Here is a 23984-nt window from a genome sequence, read left to right on the forward strand (position 1 = left end):
TCTACACTTGAATCAAAGACTCAGATTACAGCACCTTAAAGATTCAAAATCAGTATTAAACTTTGATTGACACATGAAGGGTGTTGCTAATTTTCCTTGTCGCATTAGTTGGAGGAGCTTTTGGGGTATAGTTTCACCATCTATAAATACCTCCAAGTATAAGAAGAATGTAAAACTTTGCCTACACAAAATACAAACTTCCTAAGAGTAATTCTTGAGTGAAAAATCATTTGATTGTTGTATGGGTGTGGAAAAGTTGTGTTTGTGAGGTATGTCAAGAGGAGAACTAAAACCTTGTGTAGGTGAGTCTCACTTGTATAATAGCTCTCAATTGGTTGGTTAGTGGCAATCAATTGCTGCATAGTGAGGGCTAACTAAGAGTGTTGTAAAACTCTTTGACTCAACTGAAAAGTGTTTACGGTGAGCAAAAAGTGATCCTTCTTATGTACAAGGTGGTTTGCAACACCATCAATTGAACAGGCTATTGGATTGGAGTTAACTTGAAAGTTTTGGTTTGAATTCTATCTCTCGCTTTTATTTTTGTTACTTAATTGTACAATCTCTATTGCTCTACACTTGCTTTACCATTGTGAATTTGTGCCAATAGTTGTCGTACTTTTATTGGGTGAAAACTTGTTTTATTTATTTGATTTGTGTGGATAACCTAATTCACCCTCCCTCTTTGGTTGTTTTTGGGCTTAAAAGATACCCTAGAAACTTGCTTGTCGCAGATGGTGTGCTATTCATGGGTTCAAGTCATCGTGGACTAGGTCCCAAAAAAATATGTTAGCTCGTTTAATATTGAGATCTCTCTCGTGGCCCAAAAATACAGCTCCCAATTTATGTGTGGCCTACAAGTATAAGATATATTCAATGTATGGGCTCTGGATAGGATTGGCAATATGCCTAGGCCAATAGTCCATATCTACAAACATCTGCAAATAAAAAAAATTCAAATGATAAGTTTAAAAATAGTTACATTTGAAAATGAAATTTTGGTAATCGTAATGCATAGATTGAAGTGAAATAAAATCAAAACATTATTCTTGTGTCACGGAATGGATAGCATTACAATAAATATTCAAATATAATGCATAACGATCATGCACAGCCGCAACTTATGTTTCAAAATTTTAAAATCCTCTACTACACATAAAAATGGTTAGAGTAAGGATAATTGGAGGCATTGTGTCCCGTCTGCAGACAATGGTTGCATCAATGAGAAGCATCTAAGTATTGATGATCCACTTGGTTATGTATTTTGCCTACGACCTTAGGGTTCAGTCACTTTTGCTTAATTTTGGGATAATCGTAATTAAATTGCAAATTCACAGCGACCTAGTAAGTTGTGTCCTGCAACGGAAAAATTTGCCCTTGCAGAGAAGCCTATCATGCTAAAAATATGTGTGCCGGACCTGCTAGATGATATGAATTTATTCCCGATCGATAACAAAATGCAATAATGTGTGAGCATGAAAATTGAAGTTCTGTCCACTTGTCATACGTACATTTGTCATTCCAAAAGTGGTCAATTTGTGCGTTGCCCCCTTCCCATTATCGCACTAGCCCATTATATAGTAAATTCTATTTTTGTAATCGTAGACTTGCACTGAATGTGTCCTTGTCTTAAACTCATTTGCTAAGATCTTTTCTTATATTTTCTTGGGAAAAAGGTTATCGTATTGAAAGTCTTCTTTCATTTTTTTTGTGAAAAACTCAACAGTTTGGTTGAAAGTGAACTATACGCAAGCTGTGATTGATAATAATCGAGCATTGCGCAACAGATGTTGAAACATTCCGCTATGTTCGTAGGCCTGTGGCTCCATCGATATCTCGCTATCCTTGCATAATGCCCCTTATTTTGGTTTAACAAATCCGCCATTCATCTATTTATATGCCTCTTCGTTTGACAACCAAATCTATTCCATGAATGCTTCTTACTTTTTGGCTTGATTTGTAGTCCCGGCGGTCCATACAAAATCCTTAAGTATAGGGAAAATATAAAAGCATTTAAACTTGGTTTCATAACATTGATTAATCTAACCAATAGAGCGAAGAATTTAATTTCTACATCTGATTTCTAAACTTCTGTGGGAAATTGCTTTGCACGTGTACCAAATAATATCGATACATGGCCATCGGTTCCTTCCACTCTAATAAGGTCTTTATTGCATGCATTGTCCCTTTGTGCCGATCTGAAATTATGTATATATTCTCGACATCTCAGCACAAGTGATGTCACAATTGCGACATGAATCATGACCAACTCTGATTAGTCTTTTCATCCACAAGTGTGAAAGCAAGCAGGAATTGGTGATTGTTGGCATGAAATCCGACTGGTATTAATAATTTTGCTTTGTTTGTCTCCTTCAGAAATGTGCCATTAATACAAATTAGGGTTTAAGGTATCTGAATGTCTCGATCACAGGTCCAAATGCTCGAAATACGTAGTAAAAGACTGTGCATCCCACAATGCTTTGCAGATGGTGCTGACAAACTATAGCTATTCTTGGATTAGTTGTGACCATTTATTGTATGAAAATAGATAGTTGTACTATTGAAGTGGGTCAATCATCATACACGATGTCAATCGCACATTGCCTTGCATACCATACTTTTTTGTACGAGATTTTCATATGAAAAGCACGTTTAATCATTGTCCGAATTTCCTTGATGAGATAAAGTGGCCCACTCTTGACATGGTGTATGATGTGATTCGAAATTAATTCGAAAGTCAACTATTGATGGTCATTTGTGACGGCTCCACCTCATCCTAAGGCACACCTTAGTGCTTAACAGATTATCTGCGTAGCTCTTATTAGGACTCACTCCAATAAACTCCCAAAATAATATTTACTCAATCAATTCAAGCATAGCATTCACTGTGACAGCCCCACCTTCCCCTAAGGTGAACCAAAGAGGTTAGCGGACTGCCTGCTCAGCTCTCGCCAGGACTAACGGTGCAAGCAAACACGATCTAAAACATTTCGGGAAAATAAAACACGCTCACACAAGCCGAAATCGCAAAATAGTCAAACGCAAATCAAACCGTCGGTGAATAGTAGGTGCCATGTCATATAACTCGGAAAAACATTCCCAAATTAAATAGGACACATAAACAGGGTTAAACAGTGTTATATACATATGTTTGTAATTTACAAAACAAAAGAAAGATAATTAGATCAAAATACATTTAGGGTTTTGCCCAAAAGGAGCTATTCAAAATACATTCACACAAGTTCAACTCGGCAATCAACATTCATAGCCTTTCCAAAAGTATTCAAATTCCTGTAAGAAAAACAAAAGGAATAGAGTGAGTTTACGCCCAGTGATATACTACCACCCAAGCAATGAAGTTCATATAAGCAGATAGCATTTCATTCTAATTCATCTAATAAAAATAAGCCAAGAGTACACGTCAATAGAATTGGTAAAAGGATACGGACGGCTCTCAGGAGCCTCTTTCCTCGCTTGTATACTTGATCGTACTTCATTGACCCTCCGTCAATGTTTACTAGGTAACCAACCGTAGGCTCCACTTTACTTCCATTCTTTCCACCCAACATACCCCTACCGGGCCCAAACTCCATACAGTATAAATTTGGTAATACTCGAGTATACTGGAACCGAGAGTCTGATACTCCAAGATTCCACACAACAGTCCCCATGGCTCGTCAATTTTCACGACCAAACCCTTGTCGACTCGATTCAATTGACCACCAATAGGGTTGAGTTAAGTGATAACAGTAAGGCCGTTGGATACTCGTCCATACGACACCAATTCAAGTATTTGCATGTATCATTCAATTTCACGGTAAACAGTCATATATAATACAAAAGGGGTGAGAGCGATCAAGTACACTCTCACTTTAATCAGTTTCAGCAGTGCAAATAAGCATTCAAGGCATCAAGTTCAAATATAACAAAGCCACACAGTAACAAGCAAGTGAGTAGTACACTCACCAAGCAAGCAAGTGAAATTTCATAAACTTCCGTCCAAAGAGCGTCTTTAATCACCGTCACGCCCTAAAATATTCAAATAATCACAATAAGACTCGATTACAAGTCATAAACCAATTCCACATACTACCAAAAATAAGGCTCCATTAGAACGTATAAGTACTAAAGTAAGTTAGGGAAAGTCCGGAAATGAGAGTTAAGCTCTAAGACCTAAAAACAGTTTTAACGTCATTAAGCGTATTGGACAGAACCGGCACTACGATTATCGGATGGATGTACAAGATACACCGTTTCGAAGCTAATAGGAAGGCCTATAATGTTGAAGAAGGCCACTCAGTCCAGTTTACAATGTTTCTAGGTCAAATTTACCAAAACAATCCCAGATTTTCCAATTCGAAGTTTACTGTGGCAGTCCTGATTCATTCAGTCATATCTCAGCATATACAACTCCAATTCAAGTGATTCCAAATCCATTTGAAAGCTAAGCCACAAGTCTATAAGTCTTAAGAAGACATCGACAACCAAATCAGTAGTATTCGTGGTCAAAACAACCAATTACAGAAGCTGATTAGCATGTTCGGGTAGAAACAGGGCAACAGGGGTATTTCGGTCTTTTCACAGGTTACATTGCTCCGATTGGGCTGAAATTTTGTATTCAACTATAAAACATCATTCCCTACAACTTTTATGTTTTAACCTAAGGCTAATTCGACCTATAACTAGATCCAACAGTGCCGGGCAGAATAGTGAAAAATTGGAACCCTAACCTGGAAATTTCGGTTCAAAGCGGAAATTTTCCGCAAATAGCTACAATTTACACACCAAGGCTTCATTCTAAACCATTCCCAACCATCATCCATGGCCACACAATATTAATCATATGAAAATAGAAAAATCCCAAATAAATATAAAACTTCACCAATTTCAACCAAAAGTCACAAAATAACACCTAAAATTATCTCTTTAACTCACAAAAGGTACCAATTGAGCATTAATAGGATCAAAGGGAAGGTTCCTTGGTCACATACCTTGCAAACCCAAAAAAAGACCCAATTTAGCACCTTGCTCCTCCAAACCACTTCACAACCAACCTTAATACCACTAAACTAAGAGGTTTTATGGAGTAAATTCAAGATTAAACGGTTGGAATTGAAGATTGAACAAGATTGGGGCTAAGAAAGTGGAGAGTTTTCTTTTCTTTTTCCCTTAGAGAGGGCCGGCCATGAGCTTGAAATTTTGAGTGATTTTTGGGTCAATTTTTGATTTATTTGGTAAAGTAATGAATAGTGGTCAAAAGTAAGACTAGTTCTCCAAGTGACAGTTGTCACTATAATTAATACATGGTTATCCTTTTGTCTCTCCACTCTCATCCATATAACAATCTCTAATTATCTCTTAGTACCTAGTAAATTAATCCCAGTATCCCAAACTTAATCTAATTGGCCGAATTTTATCGAACTTTCCGCACTAGCGGGTCCCACGTCCGGTATATGCTCTTAATTTCTCAAAAACTAACCGGTATTAGAAAAATCATCTAAAAACTATATTTACTCATAAAAATTATTTAGAAAATTTTTCCTAATAAAGAAAATGCATAAAAGGCGTGCAAATAATTAAAATAAGGCCTAGAAATCAAGAAATTTACGGGTTCTCACATTCACACTTATATACAAACCAATAGGATTAAAGTAAGAATTTATCCACTAATTCTCATAGTACAAGTTTGTCTACAATAAATACCAAATAGAGACTTTGGATTCGATCTATCATTAATCTCAACTTCTTTCGCTCTCATATCCCGTAAGGAAAACAAACTAAAGGTTGACATTACGCCCAGTGAGGTTCTCAGAAAAGAAACAATCAATAAACGACATAAATCCATAGTTTCAACATAATAACATATTAACAAACAATTAAAATCAGGACAAATCATTGTATAATTTACAATATAATAACTTATTCAATATGAAATGATATAACGTCACTTGGGAGCCAAATCGATATGAAAGGCCCGAAGACAACCTAAGAGGGGGTGAATTAGGTTGATTAAAAACCTAATCAAGTGATGAGACACCTTTTTGCTCAATATAAAATTTACCCTCTTTTCTAAGTGATCACACATTGAGTCAATCAATGAATGAACAAAATCACTTGAGAGAAGTAGAAGAGATAAGCAATTCAAAGATCACAAACGTAACAATAAGTAAATAAGAAGGAAAGAATAGCAAACCAATTGATTACCCAATTGCTCTTGAGCTTGTAGATCAATTTATAGAACAAACTTCTTCAAATTGATGAATTACAATCACTTTTGTGTACAAAGGAAGGTTCACTTCCTCCTTGCTCCGATCTCCACTCGGTCAAGTTAGGAAGTTTTACTATCCCTTAGGACAACCCTCACAGAACTACACTCATGAAGTATTCACTCACAAATGAAAAGTTTACAATGAATCTCACACCACTAAGACTACAAATCTTCTTTGGAGAGTGTTTTCTCACTAAAACTACTCTAGATCTTTTGTATGCTCTATGTGTAAAAGTTATTTGAAATATTTGACCAACCACTATTTATATAGGATAAAAAAGTGCCTCATTAATGCTTCCAATGGATAGAAAGTAACTGAAGAGTCAACTAGCCGTTGAAATATCGGGCGTCCGATACTATCGGACGTCCGATGCTTGCGTTCGACAGCAGACAGAGAGTTGGAGGAATCATCTTATTTCTATCGGACGTCCAGTGCAAGGTTTTTGTGCATCCGACAGCAAACAAAGAGATTTGAGAAATCATCTTGTTTCTATCGGACGTCCGGTAGAGACATATTTAGCGTCCGACGGTTTCGTCGACTTTAAAGGATTCTATCGGACGTCCGATCCTGTCTTTTTGAGCGTCCGACAGCTTCAGCATATTTTGTCCCTTTCAAGTGTGCTTAATCTTTGAATCTGATTTGCTACATAACTAAAAGTATTTCTTGAAGTGATATTAGCATCATCCAATTATTTTGTAAATATCAAAAGTTAGGGACCAAGATCAACATTCTCCCCCGTTTTTATGATGACAAAACAATGGATGAAAGAAAGAAAAAAGATTGAGCATAAGCTCCCCCTTACTCATTGCATCCAAAAATATTTAAGTACCAAACTTATAATCTCAGAAATCAGAATAACTCCCCCTAACACATAGCATCCATTTTTCTCCCCATTTTTGTCATTATAAGAAGAGAGTAAAAATCTCATACCGTAATCTAGCAATAATAACAGAGAATCCAATATTTCAAACAAAAACAGAGAAATGATACCAAAATTCAGCAATCACCAACATACCAACATATCACAGAGACTTGATACCAAAAGAAGTACCAACATATCACAAAGAAAATCATTATTAGATCAGAATTGTTATTTTCTCTCCCTTTTTGACATCACATAAATTCAGTAATATTTAAAAATATCAAGGAAAACTCAATTCAAAGCATTCAAAAAAGAATTACAAAAAAGCATTGTGAACAAGAATCTCACCAATCTTACCAATATCTCCTACTTGTTAGAGTTAGTATCATGTCTAAATATCCACATGCATTTCATGCCTCTTCTCATGTTCTTTCTCACATAACAATCACTTTTCATATGACATTTTCGATAATTTCACAAAGTTTTGTTTTTCTATCAAGTTCAGAGTGTAAAACAGTCTCACTCCTTTTTAAGAAATCACTTTCAGTTATCAGTTTTTTATTTTCTTGAAAAAGACGTGCATTGTCCTAAAGAAAAAAGCTAATTTTATATTTTAATTACTTATTTCTAGCATAAGATTCTTTCAAACTATCATACAATTTTATAATGAAAGATTCAAAATCATCATCAATTTCATCATCACTTTCAAATTGAGAGTTAGAAGATGTTATCTCATAATCTCTAATGGCCATAAAAGCCAATTGAGCAGATTCTTCTTCCTCTTCAATTTCACCATCGGAGTTGCACTCATTCCATGTGAATTGAAAGTTATTGAATCTTGGTTTTCTTTCATCTTTCCTCTTTTTCATTGGACATTCACTCATGTTGTGTCCAAATTGGTCGCATTCATAGCATTTGTCACCTTATTTTTTGTTGATCTCATACTTTCCTTTGTTTCTTCCATTGTTGAATTGATTAGAATCTGAATTACAAGATCCTCCTCTTCTAAATTTCCTTTTGTTAAGAATTCTCTTGAAACTTCTTGTGATGAGAGCAAGATCACTGTCATCAACTTCAACATCTTTCCTATCTAAGGAAACCGAATCATCTTCATCTTGAGATGCTTTTAGAACAATGCCCCTTCTTACCTTTGCCTCCTCTTCCTCTTACACTTTGGACTTAAGTTTCAGCTCATAAGAGATTAGAGAATTAATAAGAGATTCAATAGGTAAGGAATTTAGATCTCTAACTTCTTCAATGGCAGTTACTTTACTCTCCCAATCCTTGGATAAGGCATTCAAAATTTTTCTATTTTTCTCACCTAGAGAGTATTCCTTTTCCATCACCTCTAAGTCCTTAATGAGATTTTTGAATCTACAATACATCTTATCAATGTTTTCATGAGGGTCCATCTTGAATGATTCATACTTGGTAATCAGAATAGATTTCTTTTGTTCTCTCACATTCTCACTTTCTTCATGGATTTCTCTAAGTTTGTCCCAGATTTCTTTAGTGGACTTACAACCCTTGACTCTAATAGATTCATTTGACTCTAAAGTATAATATAACACATTCATGGCTTTTGCATTTAAGGTGAGATGAGATCTATCCACAGCAGTCAGTTCACTTCTTATTTTTGGTCTAGATCTATGAGTATTTTCATCTATAAGAGAGGCATCATATGGATCTTCACTAATAATAAACCACAATTCAATATCAATTGATTGCAAAAAAATAATCATTTTCTCTTTCCAACTTACATAATTTGATCCATTAAACATAGGTGGTCTAATTACAGATTGTCCTTCAAAAAACATAGCATTATTGGTTGTCATCTTTACTCCTAAGTCGATTGAGTTTAATCTCAAGGAGACCAAGTTCTGATACCGATTGTAAGACCCGAAGACAACCTAAGAGGGGGTGAATTAGGTTGATTAAAAATCTAATCAAGTGATGAGACACCTTTTTGCTTAATATAAAATTTATCCTCTTTTCTAAGTGATCACACAATGAGTCAATCAATGAATGAACAAAATTACTTGAGAGAAATAGAAGAGATAAGCAATTTAAAGATCACAAATGTAACAATAAGTAAATAAGAAGGAAAAAATAGCAAACCAATTAACTATGAGACCACCCTACCTCCCCCTAAGGCGTACCAAAGGGTTCGGCGGACCGCCTGCCCAACTCTCGCTAGAACTCACTCACTCACTCGAATCACGTGCATACATCCATGAACCATAAATAACATCCACAATTCAAGCTAATAATTTCCATTGATGAAAATCAAGGTACAAAGTCTCAATATACCCAAACTGGTTCAAAGCGGATACAATCCAAATACAAAACATTCTATTCGAGAAATAGCGCGAGTACAAGATAAAAGTCAAAAGTCAAACAACTAGACTACGCTAGTCTTTACACATCTCACGCCTCGCTCGTACCCCCTGTAAGGAAAATAAATAGCGTGGAATGAGCTAAAAGCCCAGTGAGGTTCCAAATAACAAATTGACCATATTAAAAGTACACGTATCAACGTAGCAAAAGATAGCGAGTTTAACAAGTTCATAAAGGTGAACACCAACACTTCAAGTAGCAAATTTCCAAATGAACGAGTGTAAAGTGCTTTTGATTTTCAAAAGAAACAACAATCCGATAAGCAATAATCATTTTCAAGTATAAGAATACGAAAGACTCTCAGGAGCCAAATTCCCAGTGCATCCCCCAAGCTTGATCAAGTAACAGTTGACACTCCGTCAACTTTCAAGTATGTAACCAATCCAGTAGAGCACCACTTAAACGACTCTCCGTCCACCATTCAAACCCCCAACTGGGCCCAAAATCCTCAAGAAACACGGGTGATAATACTCGAGTACCGATTAGTCGAGGAGATATCACTCCACTCGACAAAACAAGAGACCCAGGGTTCGTTACCCAATTGACCAAGCCCTTGCCGGCTCGACTAGAGTAACTCGCCACAGGGTTTCTAGAATTTCAGGAAGTGCGCACATTATAAACAAGTATATCAAGTCAATTGCAACCATAAACAAGTATATATCACATAAAGGCAAGTGCGATAAAGTGCACTCTTACCCTAACAATTCACGTATATAACATGTAATCATATTGGTCACGTATCAAGTTCAAGTATCAAGTTCAATTCGGTATTTGAAAACACTCACCAAAGATATAGTGCCTCTAGTAATCACGTCTGGGTGGTACTCCGGGTTTGGAGTCCAAATCTGTAATAAAACTTGGCTTAAGAACTTTGAAAATCGACTAAGATTCGAAACTTAGACGTTTCGTTCAATAAAAATCAAGAAATTGAAATTCACTTGCTCGCTTTTTAAATGATAAAACTTTGTAGCATCTATACTTGAAAATGCCATACGAGTTGAAAGTACAAGGAAAACATATTCCGAACAATCATTATTTTATTTCTCAAGGGTACAAGTTCGGCCAAATCCTTACTTATATACCTCGGAACAAGAAGACTCAAGTACCCTAGATGGTTCAAGTGATATTCATATCAACTCTACCCAAGTCGCAAGTGTATTTCTATAGTCCTCGAGCGTAAATTTGGGCAGCACGCCCTTTGTGTTTACCTAATTTTTCAGTCATTTATGGCTTCATTCTTTTACTCAACCAAACCCAAGGTTACCCATAACACAATTTCATTTCAATATCCATTCAATAGGCTCAAAACAATACAAGAACAAGAAATCAAGCTAATAACGAGTGTGGAAACGACGTTTACAAAAGACAGTTTTGACGGTTTTTTGCGGAATGGGCACATCCGAGGCTACGCTTATCGGATCGAGGTGAAACTTATACCATTTCGAAACTAAGACGAAGGCCTATAATTTTCATGGAAAGCACTTAGTCTAATTTCCAGTGTAACCTAATCAAATTCCCAATTCACATAACCTAATTCCAACTATTCGACTATTTAATCGTACTGCCTTCAAATGGCCATATCTCAGGCTACCAAGGTCCGTTTAAGACGTTCTTGGAGGCGTTGAATAGATAAGACAGAGTACTAAAACTTTCATATTTTGGCAAATGGCTAAAACCGCACGGATTATAGTGAATAAACACAGCCAAATAGACTGAACTGCCTACGCGGAACACTGGAATTTAACCTAGGGCAGTGAGGGTATTTTGGTCTTTTCATAGGTTACGTTGCTCCGATTGAGCTGAAATTTTGTAAAAAAACTATAAAATACCATTCTCTACAACTTTCATGTTTTATTCCAAGCCTAATTCGGCCTCTAACCACATGAACTGGAACTGGATAGAACAGGGTCAAATTTTTCCAGAAATCTGGAATTTTTGGTTTCAATGATAACTTTCTTCATTTCTTGCTTCACTTGCTACCAAAACCCCCTATTTAATCTTAGATACAACATATATGAACCATACATCAAGTATAGGCAGCAATCCATCAAACCCTAATTCATGTATCCACAAGAAAAAATAACACCCAAGACATGATAGCAACCATTATTCACCACAAATTTGAAATGCTAAGCTAATTTAAACAAGATTAAGAGTAAGAATTGGGGAAATCATCATTCTTACCTTGCTTAGTGTCTACCAAGAGCAACCCTAGCTTTTCCCTTCAAAAATTCACCAACCTCTCACTAAACCAACACTCAAAGATAACTTTAATCGGTTTACTTTCTTTGTTTCCTCACTTTGTAGCTTAAATTCAAGATGAAGGAAGGTGGGTTTTTGCTCTCTCTTTTCCCCTCTCTTGTTCGGCCAACCAGCAGAAATAATGAAGAAGAAAGAGCAAAATTGGGGATAAGAAGGTTGGATTCTTGGTTGGTCAAGAAACCTTTAGGTGGCGACAAGTGGCGCCACCACCACCACTCTTTTTTTTCTTTTTCTTTTCCTTGCATTTGGTCCACATTTTCGGTCAAGACTAGCTGGAAATGAGGGAGATATTTTGCTCAAATATTAATGAGCTCACGTGGTAAGGAAGTGGTGGTCAAGTGGTGTGTTCAATCGGTAGTGCGCGGTACACGTCGGTTCGCGCCGTTTTTCTTTAAAACACACGTACTAGGGTTTTTACTTCCTATTCACTAATCTTAGGTCATTACTCCTAATTACATATTATTTCTCACCTAAAAGTCACTTTTAATCACCCAATTTGATCATTGCTCCGTACCGGATAATTACACTACGGAAAACGTAAAAACCCTAATTCGTGCTAACTTAAAACAAAAAGGGAAAAACATTTATTTTCATATTCATTTGCACTTATTGTGGGATGATTGGGTGGTAGGGCTATTATAAAATCATAAGTTCCAAATAAAAGGAAGTTTTTAAGAGAAACGTGAGGGATTTTACAATTCCAGTGATTAAAATTAGGGTTTCAATTAAAATATGAGAGATTTAAGAAAATCGGTTAGTCACAAGTAAATTAGGGTTTTTGATTAAAATATTAGGGTTTCTAATCTTTTAAAACGAAGTAAGGTTTTAAATCAAACCCAAAGAAGTACACTTTAGTATTTTCTTTACAAACAACCTCCTAATATTCGGGGTATCACAGACTACCCAAATCCTCTTGAGCTTGTAGATCAATTTATAGAACAAACTTCTTCAAATTGATGAATTACAATCACTCTTATGTACAAAGGAAGGTTCACTTTCTCCTTGCCCTGATCTCCACTCGGTCAAGTTAGGAAGTTTTACTATCCCTCAGGACAACCCTCGCAGAGCTATACTCATGAAGTATTCACTCACAAATGAAAAACTTACAATGAACCTCACACCATTAAGACTACAAATCTTCTTTGGAGAGTGTTTTCTCACTAAACCTACTCTAAATCTTTTGTATGTTCTATGTGTAAAAGTTATTTGAAATATCTGACCAACCACTATTTATATAGGACAAAAAAGTGCCTCATTAATGCTTCCAACAGATAGAAAGTAGTTGAAGAGTCAACTAGCCGTTGGAGTATCGAACGTTCGATGTTTGCGTTCGATAGCAGACAGAGAGTTGGAAGAATCATTTTATTTCTATCGGACGTCGTGCAAGCTCTTTGTGCGTCCGATAGCAAGCAAAAAGATTTGAGAAATCATCTTGTTTCTATCGGACATCTGGTGGAGACATATTCAACGTCCGATGGTTTTGTCGACTTTGAAGGATTCTATCAGACGTCTGATCCTGTCTTTTTAAGCGTCTGATAGCTTCAGCATACTTTGTCCCTTTCAAGTGTGCTTAATCTTTGAATCTGATTTGCTACATAACTGAAAGTATTTCTTGAAGAGATATTAGTATCATCCAATTGTTTTGTAAACATCAAAAGTTAGGGACCAATATCAACACGATATCACTACAGCAATCACCCCTTCTATCCTCTAAAACAATAAACAATTTCCTTCAATCAATATTCATTTCAATAATCACCATACTACAAGGTAATATTCGCATTTACTCAAGGTTCCTAACCTACCCGACCAAACCCATTGCTGACTTAAATATGCCAACTGATGATGGGTTTTGGGGTCCAATCCAGCTGATGCGATTAAGTACACATATGCTTACAATCATGAACATTTATTCCAGTAGTTAAGACCATAGAAATCTCAAGTTCAATTAGTTCGAGTGTTATAAAGTACGCACTCATCTATCAACAGTAATGCCGTAGATAACTCAAGTCTTAACAAATCAATAAGATATATCTAACAATTCCCATCAATACTTTTCAACAATCACCAAGCAAACAAGTAAACAACAAGTACTAATCCAGTAGAGACATTTAATCATAAATGCACATAAGGAACACTAACGCTAAGTGAAAAATCACACTTCGGCTTTGGGGTCACCCTCTTGCTCACTCCTGAGACAAGTTACAAATACCACAATTATTTATCTATTTATTTGGTATAAAACCTAGGAGAAAATTCCTACTTGCATGCTAATTTCCAATCATCAATTATAGCGAAAAGAAAGCTAAACTATATTCAAGTTTCAGTGAAACGAATCAGCCCACTTTTCTTATGAATCTCACACGTTTCTCATTTTTAATCTAAGAAATTCAACATACAACCTAAGATATATGAAGCAAAGCATATTTAAAGCAATAATGTATCAAAGATATACCAAAATTCAAAACTATAAGCTATGAAAACTCAGCTTCAAGTTTCAGGTCTAGGGCTGTGAAAATTTTCAGAATTTACACTCTTTAACTTTCTTCCAAAATCACCAAATTTTCTTGTTTAAATCTATTGAAATACCACATGCATGCTAAGATTAAAGCATTAGCCGCATCCAAGCTTGAACTCTTGTTGGCCGACTCCATCATGTTTGTCATCAGTATCGCCGGAGTTATCGCCATCAGGTTCCGGTTCGGTGTCAGGATCTACATCAACACCCTTGCTTTCCTGTATATTCGATAGAGAGGAAGTTAGGTGGATTTGCACTAAAGATAATTTTGCCCCAGAACTACTGTCCCAGTTACTTCTGCCCCGCTCATGCTTTCGACTTATATGACCCTTCCACGATTTCAATCATCATCTATCATGGATGTGGACTCCGATTTTACTAGCATACAACCACGATAAGAGATGGCTGGGAGCATATGGTCTAACTCCACTTGGGGATCGCCTTGGACAAATGAGGTTTTCCAACATTGACATTATCGTGGTCATGTTGGAACTGTGACTTCACCTCTATGTATATCTCACATGCTATGTGAGGTAATGTCATTTTCATATGGTACATCATATCCATGTCTTCTTCATATCCAAGCATAGTTCCGCAATAGTACTTGGCCTACTAAATTCCTAAACCATAGATTCAAATTGAACACAGTTTGATCTAGTCTTATGTAGGTGTATACTATCAACCAACCCATAGTAATCTATTTGATCTTTCACTAATATCGTTTTGCACCTCAGTGGATCATATGAAAGTGATCCTCAGGTCTCCACTATTTTGTCTCTCCAATAAAACTGAATCACCAATGCAAGGTATGTTGACATTTTTTACCTAATGTTGTGAATATTATTTATTTTAGAATCAAGCGCTTACGTGATTCCAAACATGAATTTACATTAACTATACTAAATTAATCACAACCATAATAAAACAATCACAAATTATTATTCACTAGTAATAAGTAACATAATAATTAGACAAGCACAAATTTGTCCTTAAACATAAAATTAACAGTAACTTATGCTTTTACTATGTTATAATTTAATGATTCCTAATTAGCATTAATGAAATACTTATTACTATTTTTTATTCACTATTCCTAGTATTACTATTACTAAGTAATTACTACTACTTACTACTTTTTTATTAATGAAACATTTATCACAATTTTTTGTTTACTATTACTATTACTGAGTAATTACTTTTACTATTTACTTTTACTATTCACCATTTGCCTTTCTATTATTAACCATTTTTTTGTAATATTACTATTTACTTTATTATTATTATTACCGTGACTTTTCTTTATGGTTAATATTTACTACTGTTATTTTTGTTAGTACTGTTTACTTTTACTGTTACTATTACTATTTGCTAAATAGTACTTGTATTATTGCTTTGTGGTGGTACTATTTCTCGTATGACATTCAATCAATCGATCCTAAACAAGAAGATATTAAATATAATTAATAGTAACTACTTGCACTAAATAGCAACAGAAACCTTAAATACTTGTAAATCCTAAACAAGAAGATGCAATAACGTGTACTAAATAGTACTTGTACTGAACAGGCAGATATAATACAATTAATACTAATAACACTATTAATTAATAAATTATTGCTAATTAAACTAATTCAAATACTAATCAAATGTAATAAATTAACACTAATTAAATGTAATAAACTATTGATGTAATAGTAATCTTTTAAATCAAATGTAATCAACTAACAAGCAAACTAATAATAATAATTAAATATAATAATTCAAGTCATATTCAAATGACACATGAGCTTTTGTCTACGGAACTTGTTGGTTCATTGGAGATTCTAGCGGCCCACCACCAACTTCAGTTGTCAGAATCCAATTGCTTTTTATGATTGACAAAGGAAATTGATGCGCACCAATGAGCAACAATGTATCTGAACTAACCGACTGTACCCAATGTTTTTAAACCCGGATCAGATCGGCCGGTTCGATCTGTTCGATCGCGAACCGGTCATGTGTCCGGTCCGGTTCATAACTTAAGTTGACTTGGATCAAGAACCGGTCAAACTCGTTAAAAAACCGTTCAAACCATTAAACCGACTCAAACCGTGAACCGTGGTTTTCCAATTTTTGAGTAAAATTTGACAAAATTTCCATTTTTGACCGAAAGTGTCTAAAGACTCTGAACCCTAATCTTCACTTCAGTCTTCCTCTTCACTTCAGTCCGCTTCCTCTCTCTGCAATTGCCTAAATTGCCTTGCCCGCTGTAGTCAATTGCCGAAATTGCCTCTTCACTTCAGTCCGCTTCCTCTCTCTGCAATTGCCTTGCCTTGCCTGCCGAGCGCCGAGTGCCTTCTCTATTTGCCATCTCTGCAATCAGCAAAAAGGAAGCACCGAAGCCTGAAGTTTTTTGCCGTCACACGCTTATTCCGAACTCTCTGGAATTCAAGCTTATACCAGGTTCATTAATCTTTTTTCCCTTTTTTTTCCCTTTCGTTGTTCATTAATCTCTGGAATTACGCTTTGGTTGCTTTGACGATAAGAAGAGCAATTCTTGCATAACAGATTTACAAAGTTCTTTTATTTTCCACTAAATTGCTAATTTCCAAATGTGTAGAAGTTAAATTTGGGGATTTTAACTTTTATACCCTGGATGCAGAATTTCTTTCGAAATAAGAATTTTTTGCCTAAGAGCGAGCTAGAATATTCCGCAGAGGGAGCTAGAATGAAGTTGCTAAACCTTATAGAGGGATACTTGTTGGAAAATTCCGTTACTCTCTGCAACTCTGCTCACTTAGTTTTCCTTTATTGTGCAGAGAATAGGACCGTATTAGGCTGACAATTCTTACTGAATAAACATATTGTTGGTTTTTCCAAGCTCATATATCCACGCAACGCCCTATTTTGGAATTCCTAAAATGATACATTATGATGTGTTGTGCTGATTCTTGATGAATAAAGTATGAAGTAGTTATTTTGCCTGTCATATGTTTAACTCCGCTTGACCTGATTGGAATTATGACTCGCCTTGAAATTTAGGATTATAAATGAATTCAAGTACCATTTTGCTACTGAACTACTATGAGCCATCTGAACTTCAACTTCTATTTGTTTTTTGGTGGTGCAAACAAGTGTAGAGTTCCCTTTTCTCCTTCTAATATTAGATCAATAGCTGTCCTGCCTTCATTAACATGACAGATGAAAATAAACTTCAGCATTAAGGTTGGTCATGAAAATAAACTTCAGCATTAAGGTTGGTTAAGTTCATGGTGCCTCCTTGCACATCAACAACATACAGCATTGAGTATGGCCTGCAATTTTTTAACTTTGTAGTATTGTACTATAAAGAACTTATATATAAAGTGGGAATGGGTGGTGGAATTTGTTGTTGGTCTTTCATCCTTCTTCATGTGGAAATCACGTGCACCGTGGTTGTTGACTTGTTGGTCCTGGAATTCTTGTACCGGTTTCGTTCCCTTTTATTTTCCAAACCACCTGAAACCCTGTGCTGGAAAACATGTGCTAGAAACCATGTGCTTTTATCTCTCTCTTCCCCCTCAGTCTCTTCTGGTTCTCTTTTCATTTCTTCCTTTTTCTGTCATTCTCTCTCTTTTTCTTTTCCTCTGTCATCTTCCTCTTCCTCAAGCAGCAAGACTAATAAGGTAATCTTTTTTTCTTTGCAGATTTGCATTAAATTTTTTTTAAATTTTTTTTGCACTTCTAGAAGACCTCTGTTCCCCATTGTACTCTTCTTCCTCAGATTCATCTCCTGTTTCCCATTAGTTTCTGACTGTTGCATGGTTGTTTTTGTTGAAATTTTCTTATTTTGTTCCATTTTATTGTTATTGAATATTTCTCTTTTATTTTTTGTTAGAAAACCCTTATTTTGTTTCTTTTATTTTTTTGTGTCTAATGTTTTCCGTTTGTTTTGGCTAGAAGTAAAAAGAAATCCGTATTATTACTTTATCTTTCATTTTTGATGATGTGTTATATTAATGATATGCCAGTGAATCACAAAATCCATTTGGGTGTTTCCGCCTTCCTGCTCATAAACTTTGACAGTGGAATTAACACATGAAGAGGTAATACTTTGTCTTTTATATCAGTGCTATTTATTTTTGCCCTTGATTTGTCCCCTTTTTTTTTGAAACTCCAAAACTTGGGGTTTTTTAATCTTTACTTTTACTACTACGCCTCCTACTTATCCCATTTTCCCTCTTTATGATTTAAGTTTTAATCAAATTCCATAGCTATTTCTACAATAACTATAAAGAGATGTTTCCTATATTACTAATTGTTGATGTCATCAAATTGGGTGTTGAAAGCTGAAAATTTTTGCTTAGGTTGGATGGTTGGATGTAGTAGTTACGGGAAACAGGGCAATTGAAATTTTAAAAGCATGAATTTTTCACTTTATTGATTGGAGCAAGTTCAATTGAATGTTTCTGAAATTCAGTTGATAATGTGAAAGTTTATGTTAAGCTGGCAGTGGAACTGAATCTAACGAGTTACGATGTTGGAGTAATTGGTGTAATCTGTTTAATCTTTTGTTTGCCTCACTATGTTTTTGCTGTGCAATTATTTTTTATTATTCGGATAAATTTCTCAATATTTTATCTGCCTAACTGTTTTAACATTGTGGATGATTGTGTTATTTGATAAATTTCTCCAATGGGGAAGGTTAAGAACCTAGATACTTTCAATTTGGAAATTGGGTGTCTAATAGTTTCTGTGTCGTGTTTTGCAGACATCATGATCGTTATCATCTATCGATAGTTCAAAAGTCGCTGCTTATGCATTGTGAACTTTTTTTTTTTGTATATTTGATTTTCTCTTCATTGTTTTCTTCCCCTTTTACTCATCTAAAATTTACTTTTTTTTTGTGATTGCAGGTGGAGAAAGTTGGGCTTTTTCCTCTTCAACATTGCTGCAATGCTCTAAGATATGGTATATTTTATTTCATTCACTAATAAAAAGTTTACTTTAATGCACTGTGATTTTTTATATTTTTTAATCAAGTTTTGATTGTGATTTTCCTGGTTATTCATTACTTGGATGCTCTTTCATGAGCTTCCTTTTCTATTCATTAAGGAGAATGCCTGATTTCTTTATTTGCTTTGCATCTCTATGCCATTAAATGTTGGATCTGTTTTTGATAGTTTTGTGTGTATTTAGTTGCTGGGTTTCCAGCCACAAATGACCAAAGCATTGTAAGTCATCAAGGATTTCCATTATTTTAGATTATTGTTTCTAAGTGCCTTTTCCTCATGTCTTTGCATAAATTTTGCCTTTTCATTTTTCTTTTGCTAGAGTACAAGTTTTTCATTAAAATTTTGCTAATTTTGTTCTGAGGGGATTGGCTTGTGCATCTGATAGGATGACATTTTGAGGATATAATATAAATTATATTAAAGTTAGTTCTCCACCAAAATGGCTTTTCTTCTCTTCTTTCCTGCCATTCAAGAGGTTTTTTTTATTGTCAATGGAGCTTTTTTCTTCCCTTCTTCGTACCTTTTGGCTGGCTTTCATGGTACAGTTTAGTAGTACAAAATGCAATAAATCTCTTGGTAAAACTTCTTAGTTATATATTTCATGAATCTGAACTGTACAAGCTAACCAATTGCTTTCAACCCTATGTCAATTTTCGCTAAATTACAAGGACTAGCATAATTTTACTGATCTGATTGTTTCAATTTGGATGGTCAAATTTTTTCTTATTGGATGGGATAATCTGAAATTTAGAAATCGTATGCAGGCATGGAATATACTTGGCAATGGATGGACTAAAATTGTTAGAGTTGTTTTAGGCAGGTAACGGGAATTAATTCATGGTAAATGATCTACTTATTTAGTGTTTTAATATTTGCCTTGCGTTAATGCCTAGATGTTTGAACATCCATTTAAACCATTGGCAATTTGCGATTGATTAAACAAAATCTGTGCAAGCTTAAAAAAATATGTTTGCAACTCCTATTTTTAAGTGCCATGAGTCTCTGATTATTGATTCTGTCTAACCATATAGAAAAATGGAACTAATAAAATAGCTATATTTGCATTACCAGATTGCTATAAGTAAGAGTAGCATGCTTGAGAAGTCAATGGAATTCCTTCCCTAAGATACTTGCATCTTGTGTCTTACCTGTATATTATAGTATAACTCATCCAAGAATAGTCTATTCTATGCTGGGGAACATTTATGATACTTGGAGATTACTTTTGATGTCATTTTCTGAAGATAACATAATATTGCCTTTTGCTGATATTTGTCACTCAGGTGCTCCAAGAGAGTTCTAACATTTATTTTTGCAGTAAATTATGGGATTGTATTATTGTACCTTTTAGGTTGATTAATGGAATTTTCTGAAGATAACATAATACTACTTTTTGCTGATATTTGTCACTCTCAGGTGCTCCAAGAGAGCTCTAACATTTATTTTTGCAGTAAATTATGGGATTGTATTATTGTACTGTTTAGGTTGATTAATGGATGCTTCTTACCCTTTTGACCGTTGAACCTTTTTTTGAAAGTCCATCAGTTTTTTGAGATGCCTAATGAATCTATTCAAACCGTTTGTTATAATCTAACTGAGCTGGTCAGCTGATAATAATGTTTCTAAACCTGGAATTTTTTTTAATTTTATTTTTTTAATGTTGTTTCATAGTTCTTTGAATTGAAAGGATTTTGGCTGGCTTTAGCATCACTTGATAAACAGGACCTTTCTCTAGGCAGCAAGCCTTTTATGATTTTTATGAAGTTGGCAAAATATTAGAACTTTCCAGGAATTTTCAATCTCTTGTATTGTGACGTGGAGAAGATTATAGTTGCTAAGTGTGATTTATAGTTGTCTTTCTTTTGTGGGTCTTTTATTTTCTCAATTCTTAAAGAGAATCCCTGCCTAAAGTCTCCATTTTTCCTTTGTTTCCAGCCTTCAAGCATGACAATGGAAGGGTGCACAAAGAGAAGCACCAAAGATGGTGATAAATCCACACTGGTACAGGCGGTTAACAAAACCCGAGCTGCTTCAATTTTTTAAATTCGCTCAGTTAAAGAACAATTGTTACTCAAATTGATGTTAATTCAAAAATAGTAACTATGATATGAAAGCAAGTAGTATGATATACCGCTACATCACTTATCTCTTGATGCACTATATGTATATATGAATACATGAGAAATATGTGATCCAATAACAATCCAAAAAAAATAATAAAAATAAAATTGTCAAAAAATCTAATGAAAAAGGAATTATAATCTTTTTGAACTTAATAATGGTAAAAAATAAGTTGTAAAACCGAATGGAAAAAGAGCTAGAATCTTAATGGTAAACAATCTGCCTAGTAACAAATCCAAAATATATCTTTTGAAACAGGCTCCAAGTATCTGCACATCTGCGGTCAAGGCTTTGTCATTCATGGTAGAAGTAAAATAATTAAACAATGCTCACGCAAATGTATAGAGAGCAGCAACAATGGCCTAAAGATTGATTGGTCTCTTTACTTATTTGATCATTCCTTTGTTGTATTTGTTTTCTATGAGAGTTCTATCATTTTCATCTGAATTATGTGTTTCTTGGATTATCAAGTTTTTGGTTTCAACAATATATCACACTATTAGATAACATCATCCTTAATTTTTATAATATAATATAAGGTTTGGTTCTAACATCATCCTTAATTTTTATCCCAAGATTGCTATTTTTATATTTCCTTTCCTTTTTTTTTCCCTTTCTTTTACTCAATCTTAGGAATTAAGCATTCTGAAATTCAAATCCCATGTCTACTCTTTTTTTTTTTAGCTAACAATTTTTTATAAATAGTTATTAATTAGTAGTTATTGATAAGGCTGCTGGAATTAACTCTCCAGAATTCAAATGCCATGCTTACTTTTTATTTTTTTTTTGTACTAACAATATTTGGTGTTTTCTTTCCATCACATTGTTTCCTTCTTCTTTTTTTTTAAGTGGTTATTATTTTTTTTTAATACTTGCTGATAATGTCACATAAATTAGCTAACTTGACGTCGAATCCAATGCCAATTTTTTTCTTTTTTTTTACTTAAAATATTTGTTATTTTCCTAGGGTTTCAGTTTCTTTATACTAATAATAATATTACTATAGTAGATTATGGAATAGTGCTGTTGTGTTTAATAAATTGTTATTAATTAGTAGTTATTGATAAGGCTGCAGGAATTAAGTTTCCTAAATTCAAATCCCAGGCTTACATTTTTTTATACTAACGATATTTTTTCACTTACAGTAATTTTCCCAAAGTTGCCGTTTTTTTCAACAATAATAATACTATTATTATAGTAGAATATAAAATTGTGTTGTTATGTTGTTTCTTCGCTTTTTCTTTATTAGTAGCTAATTAATGAAAAATAACGCTGTAGAAATTAAGTATTTCTAGGGAAAGAAAAACACTTGCCGATTTCTTTTTTTTTTAAACTACAATATTTTCTTTTTTTACAAGGTTGTTGCTTTTTTATAATAATGTTATTATTATAATAGAGTATCCTTTCCCTTTTTTTCCCTTCTTTTATTCTCTTTTTTTACCCAAAGTTTTTTTTTTTTTTTTTAAGTAGTTACTAATTAGTAGCTATTGATGCGCGCATGAACTGAGTAGGGGTGAGCATATTCGGTTCTTACCGAATTCATAACCGATTTCAAATTCAATTCGGTAATTTGAAATCGGGAATTTGGTAATTTGGTACAAATTCGGTACGTACCAAATTCACCGAATTCTAATATGGTATGAAATAGGTAATGAGATTATGAATTAGGTAATAACCGATTTCGCATTCCAATTCGGTAATTGAAATCGGGTACCGCATTACCGCATTCGAATTACCAAATTGGCATATAAAATTATATAATATATAGATAAATGCTATTTAGTATTAGTATATACTACTAATACTTTATTATATTATATAGGTAAATGCTATTAATAATAATTAGTATATGGTATTATCAATTTATCATCATATCATGTACTTATAATAATAATAATATATAATAATGTACAATCTATTATTTTAGTATTTGTTAATTGTTATATGACTATAATAATACAAATATATAGTAATACATAACAATATAAGATAACTATAATACTTATTATTTTATACATGAGTAACATGACTAGAATTAGATAATAATTAACACATATGTCATATATGCATATTGCATAATACTAAATATTAAACAATAAACATAATTAGTAATTAAATTTAGATATTGGTAATTTGATACATCATTCATGTTTGAATTATTGAATATTTGAATGCGTAATCTCTAACTTGCAAGTATTAGTGCACTCTACATATTTAACTTAAAAATTCATATTATCTATTCACTAATCTTAATTCTTAAGACTTTAAGTATAGATAAGACAGCTAAGTAGTTAGCAGTGTAAGTGAATGCATATGAATTGCAAATCAATGTACTAGTATATTGACTTTCACAATAACATGTGTAAGTAAATAAGTTTTTATTTTGATTTGAAATAAATTATAAGTTTGTAACTAATATAAGTTATCACTAGTCATTGTAATTTGTAAGTTTGTAACTAATAGTACTTATTATTAATCAGTGTAAATTATAAATTCATTGTAACTACTAATTAATATTGCTTTAAAGTAACTACTAATTCATCTCTATTGTTTTAAAGTAACTACTATATTTCATTTTTATGTTT

At 34.0% G+C, this 23984-nt stretch overlaps 1 long non-coding RNA gene across 1 annotated transcript; it reads left to right on the top strand.

The window, feature by feature from the left end:
* Positions 1 to 17810: 17810 nt before the first annotated feature.
* Positions 17811 to 21414, top strand: LOC113689181 (uncharacterized). Its single transcript, XR_003448172.2, has 5 exons — positions 17811 to 17949; positions 18295 to 18369; positions 19180 to 19234; positions 20043 to 20098; positions 21214 to 21414. It is a non-coding gene; the product is annotated as an uncharacterized lncRNA (long non-coding RNA).
* Positions 21415 to 23984: the final 2570 nt, after the last annotated feature.

Source organism: Coffea arabica, chromosome 1e (assembly GCF_036785885.1).
Source record: "Coffea arabica cultivar ET-39 chromosome 1e, Coffea Arabica ET-39 HiFi, whole genome shotgun sequence".
In the NCBI taxonomy this organism is placed as follows: Eukaryota; Viridiplantae; Streptophyta; class Magnoliopsida; order Gentianales; family Rubiaceae; genus Coffea; species Coffea arabica.